General features: G+C 37.0%; 1 long non-coding RNA gene across 1 annotated transcript; it reads left to right on the top strand.

The window, feature by feature from the left end:
• Positions 1–2,266: 2,266 nt before the first annotated feature.
• Positions 2,267–7,333, top strand: LOC120510770. The gene is made up of 3 exons (XR_005629587.1): positions 2,267–2,555; positions 5,198–5,520; positions 6,999–7,333. It is a non-coding gene; the product is annotated as an uncharacterized LOC120510770 (long non-coding RNA).
• The last annotated feature ends 365 nt before the right edge of the window (positions 7,334–7,698 follow it).

The raw sequence follows: 7,698 nt of genomic DNA on the forward strand, positions 1-7,698 counted from the left end.
TCTTTCAGTCGGATGAAATGAAATGACATTCATATTGCTGAGTGTACCGTTGCCATGGTTTCGGATTAGTACTTCCCAATTCAGGGTCCCCACTGAGATTCTCCCAAACCAGATGCTGCTCACCAGCTCCTTTCCCCCACCTGCCCTCCCCCCTCCTGCTCTGAGGATGGAGCTGAGAATTGGAGGCACAAAAGCTGCAAATCACGGGTTGAGATAAGAACAATTTACTGGGAACAGAAATGAGATAAGAAAACGAACTGTAATTGCAACAATATTAATAACAAAAGGTATAAGACAAAGAAAAGATTTACATGGAAAACGGAGACAGATACTGACCAACTCTCCCCCACCATGCCGCTATTTCTCCCACCAGAAGGGAGAGTCCTTCTTTCCCCACCCCAGCAAAGATATAAAGTGGTATTGAGTAGCATTGTGAATTTGGCCGTGCCCCATCCCACTGATTTGGGCTGAAACCAGGACAATAGGTTGTAGCCATGATATTTTAGTGAAAAGTCCTCTGCTGGGATTTTTCCTGCAATAGGGAATATAATTTAATAGCTTTTTAAAAAGCATCTTCTGTTTTTAAACTAAAAATTGTAAAGTTAGCAGCATTTTTTAAATGGTTAAGAAATCCAGAAGGAAAGGTTTTTTCCTTCCTTGACACCTTAAATTTTTATGACTTTTCACATATGTCGATGTAGCAACCTCAGAATTCTGTAAGATTAAAGCTAATATAATCAGCAGGACCAAAAGAAATGAAGAACAGAAGCTCTTCAGTTACAGAGGAGGAAGGGAGAAGTGGACAGGGATCAAAGTGCAATAATTTTTAATGGATTAGCAAATAAATTATAATACAAAAGCTTTTTAGAACTGACAATTGAAAGAGGAACTGCAGAAGTCTGTAAAGTTATAATTGGTTCATCAAATGAAATCAGATAGTAAAATATTGGGTGTCACAACCTTTTCTAAAGACTAGCTCTTAAACAGACACTTTTTATAGGATTCATTTTCTGATGAGATGAGATTCATTTCACCTAACTTTAAATATCTACTTTGTAGCTTTCTGCATCTGAGATAGTCTCCCTAACATCCCTTTATATCATTGATAAAAATGACAATTTAGAGTCCAATTAATTTGATTTATTTTGGTTGCCTACTTTGACATGAGATGAATAACATGCAAGAAGAATATTTTTTCCTCCACAGATTAAAAAAAAGTCTGTGGAGAGCAAGGTCAGCTATTTATACTTACATTGTAGAGCTCTGAGTTTGGATAAATTCATTTACATGGTTGACAGAATATCATCTTCATAAACCTTATTTATTTCAGTTATTGGAATCACTTAGGTGAAAAATGTCTTATCTGGAGGTAAATGGTAATATTGGAAAGAAAAGGGTAAAAGGACATGAAAAGCTTTTCCTTGAGTTTGTGGCTTACTTTTCAAGACAATTTGAATTTAATATATTTGTGCTCTTATTCAAAATTAATTGCAAAAGTTCTCTAAAAGTCACTAAAAGTCTGTGTATTTATTTACCAGATTTCATTTCCTGGATAAAGTGAACAGGTTCCATATATGAGGGAGGTAATCCTCGCAGAGAGGTGTCAGAGCTTCAAAAGGCAGTGAGAACTGCAAGAAGACAGTGGAGGGATGATATCTTTTTTAGGTAATCTAATGTAGTTGGAAACAGCAGACAAAGCTCCAGCACATCATCTTGCCAAATGTCTGCCTTTTTTTGTTTGTGTTGTGTCATCTCTGCTAGAGGACAAGGTCTTAAGTAAGAGCTTGAGATATTGAGCACACAATTCTTTTATTTGCTTACACAGAGAAAACAATTGTGATCACAGGGAAGCAATTTTCTCGTGAACAATATTTTGGGCACTCTTCATTTATACATGTGGGGGACTTGTGTATTTTTGAGGGCAGCATTTTTGTGTTTTTTATTTCACAAATTAAGCATCTGTCTCTTTGAGTTCTCTTTGGAGTAAAAAAGGTTAGTGGTTTAGCAAACATAATTTGGACATCAAGATCACACAGATTTCAAAACTTCCTCATACAATATGCTTTTTTAGACCTTGTGGCTCCCTCAGACAATTCAAGTACGTAATTTATTGATATAAATATCTACATGACATGACAAAGTGCTCTATGAAGTTTACATAATCACATTGAGAAACTACATCTACCCTCAGAAAATAAGAGTAGCTGCAATGAGCTATCAGAAGGAAGATTGTAGTGAGTGTTTCTCCATTTTTATCAAAAGATGTTGTGTTTTATTTGTATTCTTTCATATATGTTTAATTCAGTTTCTTCACAAAGGAAAAATCCTGAGGTGCTTTTCCATGGAAACCAATGGGACTTCGATGTTTGCTGCACATGTCAGTACTGCACAGAATTTTGTAGTGCCAGAATCAATCCATAGGTTTTTGGGCCCTTGAGGATAGTCACAGAATGATGCATCTCATTGCTGCAGCTCCCAGTGACCTGTTCTGGTTCTGTCTCCTGATTATCTCCCTAAAAATCTGCGGATGGCTGCTTCACCTCTTCAGTCACCAGGTATGGGTTCCTGTGTGCAATCCCACCCTACCACACCCAGCTTCCTCTCGGCATGGTGAGGTCCTCCCTTGCCTAGGAACATGACCCCTGTGTGCAGCCTTGAGAGGGAAACTGAAGAATTGCCACTCCTTGAGCCAGGGGTAATTGTGGTAATTCTTAATGCAGACTACTTTTGTGGCAGTTACTTCTCTCATGTTCTTAACTCTAAAATTCCAGTTGGATCAGGAATTTGAATGTGGTTCTGCTTTTTTATTAATCTTTGGTATTTTTCGGACTGGTACATTGCTGTTGTAGCTTTCCTCCATCTGTATATTATCTCTCAATAAAAGTGTACATTTGCGTGAGCCTGGTGTAAAATGTCTTAAATTTTCTAGAAGTAAATTTTCTAGAAAAATCAAGCTATTAACATTCACAGCAAAGGAAAAAAAAAGGTTTTTTATTGCCCAATCTTCAATTAGAATAAAGGTTAAATCAAGTTCAATCTTCTTCCTTTTCTACGCAAATGCAACAGAAAATTCCTTTTAATTTCTGTATATACAGCATGAGTAAAGCTTTCTATTGATTTTTTCAAGATCTTTAATCACGTTCAAGAAGAAACCTGGGAGGAATTTTTATTCTTTTTACATTTAATCCCTAAGTCTATTAATTTCCAGTAGAATGAACAGAACTCTGTAAAATCATTTATTTAATATCAGTGACTTCTCTGACTAGCACCAAGTAACAATAAAAGGACTTGTCAATGCAAAACTAGCAGAAGCTCCCAGTCCCCAGAGTAGTGATTCACAGATGGTAAGAGTGACTGGGAGCTGGCTTGAAAGAGAGGGAATGACTGAAAATAGTTCAAATACTCCAAAATATTCGATGAAGATCAGGACAAAGCTAATACAAATCATCTAATTATCTGGAGAAAGGGCAAAAAAATAGCGTGTGCTGAAAATTTTTTGATTTTATATAGAAAGTTTAAATTCTGAAGGTACAAGAAAAAGGAGCATCTGTAAGAAAGGTTACTTTAAAAAATATTTGCATCATGTTAATGTGTAACATCACTATTTTAGAAAATAGGATAGAAAATAAAGGGTTCTCATAATTTCCGTGTCTCAAAGTAATATTTCTGCAGTAAAAAAGTAATTCAGAGGAAATTTAGGGGTGTGTTCTCATGAAGCTTAAGTTTAGTTAAGTAGTAGGAGAAACATCATGCAACTTGGATGACAAAAAAGACAATTTATAACTATTTTCACATGAAAACAAGACCAAACAAAAAATTCAGCTGCTATTCTTGTAAGAAAATTTCACACCAGGAATATTTTGTGTCCCTTAAAAAGAAAGCAAATCAAGTGTTTCATGAAAGTAAATAAAGTTGCAGTAGTGAAAATATGTGTTCTTTCTGCAGCTCGAATAATATTGAAAAGTGAAATTAATTAGATGTATTTATTACACATAATAAAAGACTTCAGATTAGTCAATCTAGTGATTACCGCTGCAAAAAGAATCATGTAAGCAAATATACTCAGCAGTTTGTTTGGAAATACGAATTTATGATTCAAAGAGTATTGTGCTCTCATTCACCAGTGGAAATTTTTCTCCATGTCTGCAGCTTGTAGGAGCCGTTATGTGGTGATATTTACCACACCTAGTATTTACTATGATTCCAATACTTAGAGAGGAAATTCTGGTAAATTTTTTAGGAGTGATAAACACAGAGTGCACCTGCTGTTCTTTCCTATATCTGGCTTTCTCAACTTTTGATACAAGCATAGAAAAAAATACACTGCTATGGTAGCAGGAGCTATTCTTAGCTAGTCAGCACAATCTGCAGAAACAGACTGATTCACTTTGATTGCCACTCAGCAGGGCTTAAGGTAGAAGTCATATGTAAATAGATGGGCTAGAAATGGATGCCTGTATTCATTAATCTTTCATTAGATTCAATCTCAAAATTACCCAAAGGTTTTACAAGGACTTTTAAAACTCTAATTTGGCCCCTGGCCTTTAAGCAAAATGAAAGCTATTGATTGATGTTCTGGCCAGGATGCAAATGAGCCCATCATTTCCTGAATCAGGCTTTATTAGTTTAGATGCACTTTCATATATCTGAACAGGAAAGATGCTTGGACATGAAAATTTTTATAAAGCTTCATAGTAAGGTTAATATTGTGTTCAATTATCTAATTAGGTCTTAGTAAAAGCAAAGTCTTATTCTATTATTTCTAGAAATTTACAAAAATTTACTTTGCTGTACTTTAAAATGAGAAAAAGCACAACAGTAATTTAAAGACAGGAAAACACATATTCTCCAAATTGAATTTTAAAATACTACTTCTCTGTGTTACTCAAGCCTGAAAATCACAGATATCTGGATATAGATCTTACATTCATATTCTTTATGGAATGATCCATACTTCTAAAGTGAATTTTGCTGTGCTCTCTACCATAAGAGAAGGAAGTGTCTTCAAATTTGAAGCAGCAATACATTATCTAGCTATTTCCTGTGTTGAAGTGCTAGAATTAATTTTTTTCTGGGAGAACTTAGTGTTCCTTTTTCTTTGCTCCCTTTTAATAGCCTAGCAGTAAAAAGACCTTAAGAATCAGATCCGTATTCTGAGTTCCTTTCAGTATGAATAGCTCTAACTTTCCTTTTCTAGGGACTGCTCAACCATCAGTTTCCAGAGCAATCTCATCATCAGTCCACTACGGTGGAGAGAGGAGTGCCAGAGAATCAAGTAAAAGACAGTTTTAACTCCAGCTAAAAGAAGGAAAGTCAACCTGCATGACATTTATTTATCAACGCTGGACAAAAAGTGACAGAAATGGTCATAAGCATGGATATTGCAGCCTTTACATCTTTTGTCTCATCTGAATATCCCGGACACCAAAGAAGAACTAGAGAGCCCCTGGGTGAATGTTCTTTCTCATACTGTGACTCTCAGGATCTTGGCTGCATGGAGACTCAGCTAGGAAAGAGAAGGTGAGATTAGGAGAATTCAGTATCAAAGGTCATACTTGGAAAAGCTGTTTCAGGAACCCTAAATTCAGATATTCACATCTTGAACGAATATACTAATACTTCAGATCATAGTAGTAATCAGGACCATAACCAAATTCCAGGTATTCTCAGTAACTTCCTTTGCACAGAACAGTTCAGTTGGATTGTGGGGAAGCTGAAGGTTGACTCAATACGTGTGTCAATATGCTCTGAGAAATTATACAAATTAGTGCTGTGTCTGCTAGAGAGAATCACAGAGAGCACAGTTTTGGTTACGGGAAAGCCTTCTGCAGGGAGAAAGTACTGCTAGTACCCGTAGGCACTGCCTGTATTAGATCCAGTGATTTACTGATGTGGCAGAAGAAGAAAAGCAGAAAAACCTGGCTCATGTCAGTATTTACAACACTGGTCAAAGACATGGCTTTCAGCTGCAGCCAGTATTACCATTAAGTCCTGCAAGAACATAATGAATCCATGAAATAAAAAAGGCATTGAATAAAAAAGCAAGAACAGCAAAGAGGACATCCACAATGGACATTTTTAAGTCACAGACATATCATTGGGTCAACTCTTGGCAGGTCAAACTCAACCATATTAAGCATCTGTTAAAGGCCATAAGAGTTCCTGAACATATTATACCTCTGGTCCAAAGAAAGGGCATTTATCTTTGTCTGAAGTGCATTTTCACATGCCCGCCTTACAGAGGCCACGTGCTTTCAGTCAATACCACTCAGCTTGCTCTAGCCTGGAACCCCATGTGTCTCTTCTGTCAGGTGTTGACAGGTACTGATTATTTAGGAATCATAGACAAGCAAACAACGAGTGAAATTTTTAAATAAATCTTCTAAGACAAAGAAGAAGAAGAATAATACGAATTTGTGGAAAGGGCCAGTAGGTAATACAAGAAGTTCAACAAAGATAAATGCAAGTGCCAGTCTCTGGGAAGGCAATGGCCTGTGTCACTTTCAATGAAACAGGCTGGGGAGTGATGACTGGGGAGCAGATGTGCAAAAAGCAGTCCTGGGGGTCCTGGTGGGAAGCAAGATGAGTGTGAAAAAGCAGTGACTTGGCAGAAAAAGGCCTCCCAGGCTATCTTAACAGAAGCAGAACCAGTACACGGAGAAAAGGGATTAGCCTTCTATTCAGCGTTCTCTAGAGTATCATGTCCATTTTGAGTCCCCCTATACAAAACAGTCATTGAGAAATTGAACCATTCAACGTGAGGTTGTGAAGATGTTGGGGTTCTGGAGTATTTGTTCTGTGAAGAGAGGCTGAGGAAGCTGGGCTTGTCCATAGAGGGAAAGCAATGGCTTTGGGCAGACCAGAGTAGACCCCAACTCCTAACAGCAGGTTAGCAGGAGCATGGTGTGAGGCATACTGGGGCATGGCAGGAAGACAGAAGACATGAGCATAAATTGAAGCAAGAGCTGTTCAGAGCAGATGGAATTTTTTTTTCCCAGGAGGATGATCCAACCCTTGAAGAAGTTCACTCTTGGAGATGTTGAAGACACAACTGCATAAAACCATAAGCATCTGTGTTTGACCTCAATATGATCCTGCTTTGAGCAGAACCTTGGACTGGAGACCTGCTGTAGTCCTATCCAACCTGACCTATCCTGTGATGGTAATTTCACAGAGGAGAGAGGACAATCATAAAAGGGATCTTAAAAGTGGTTATACTTTGTTATGAATGTAGAAAATACAACTTTGCCTCCAATAATTAAAGCACAAGTTGTTTTACTGACCATCCGGCCATGGGAGTGTCAGACATTATCCACAGCAAATTTTGCAAAATAACATACAGCTTGGAACATTTAAATCTACAAGGAGGAAAGAAAAAATGAGAAGTAACAACTGACATATATTTTTTTTTACATAAGGAAAAATAAATTCTAATAATATTTTCATTGAAATATACTGTGGATAACTTACTACACTCTCTGTGTCAATGAGGTTTTGACATTTATCTGATAGACTACTTGGTTTTGGGGTAGAAAAATATAGAATATTTCCCACAGAAATAAGTCTATTATGACCAGTGTTAGGCAGCTTTCATTGGAAGTGATGATATGTTTCCCAAAGTAGAAAGCAGAAATTAAATACAAAGACCTTGTTATGAGAATGGCTTAGTTATCACTTGGAAGACAACCCCAAATCAGA

Source organism: Passer montanus, unplaced genomic scaffold (assembly GCF_014805655.1).
Source record: "Passer montanus isolate IOZ18808 unplaced genomic scaffold, ASM1480565v1 scaffold6, whole genome shotgun sequence".
Lineage (NCBI taxonomy): Eukaryota > Metazoa > Chordata > Aves > Passeriformes > Passeridae > Passer > Passer montanus.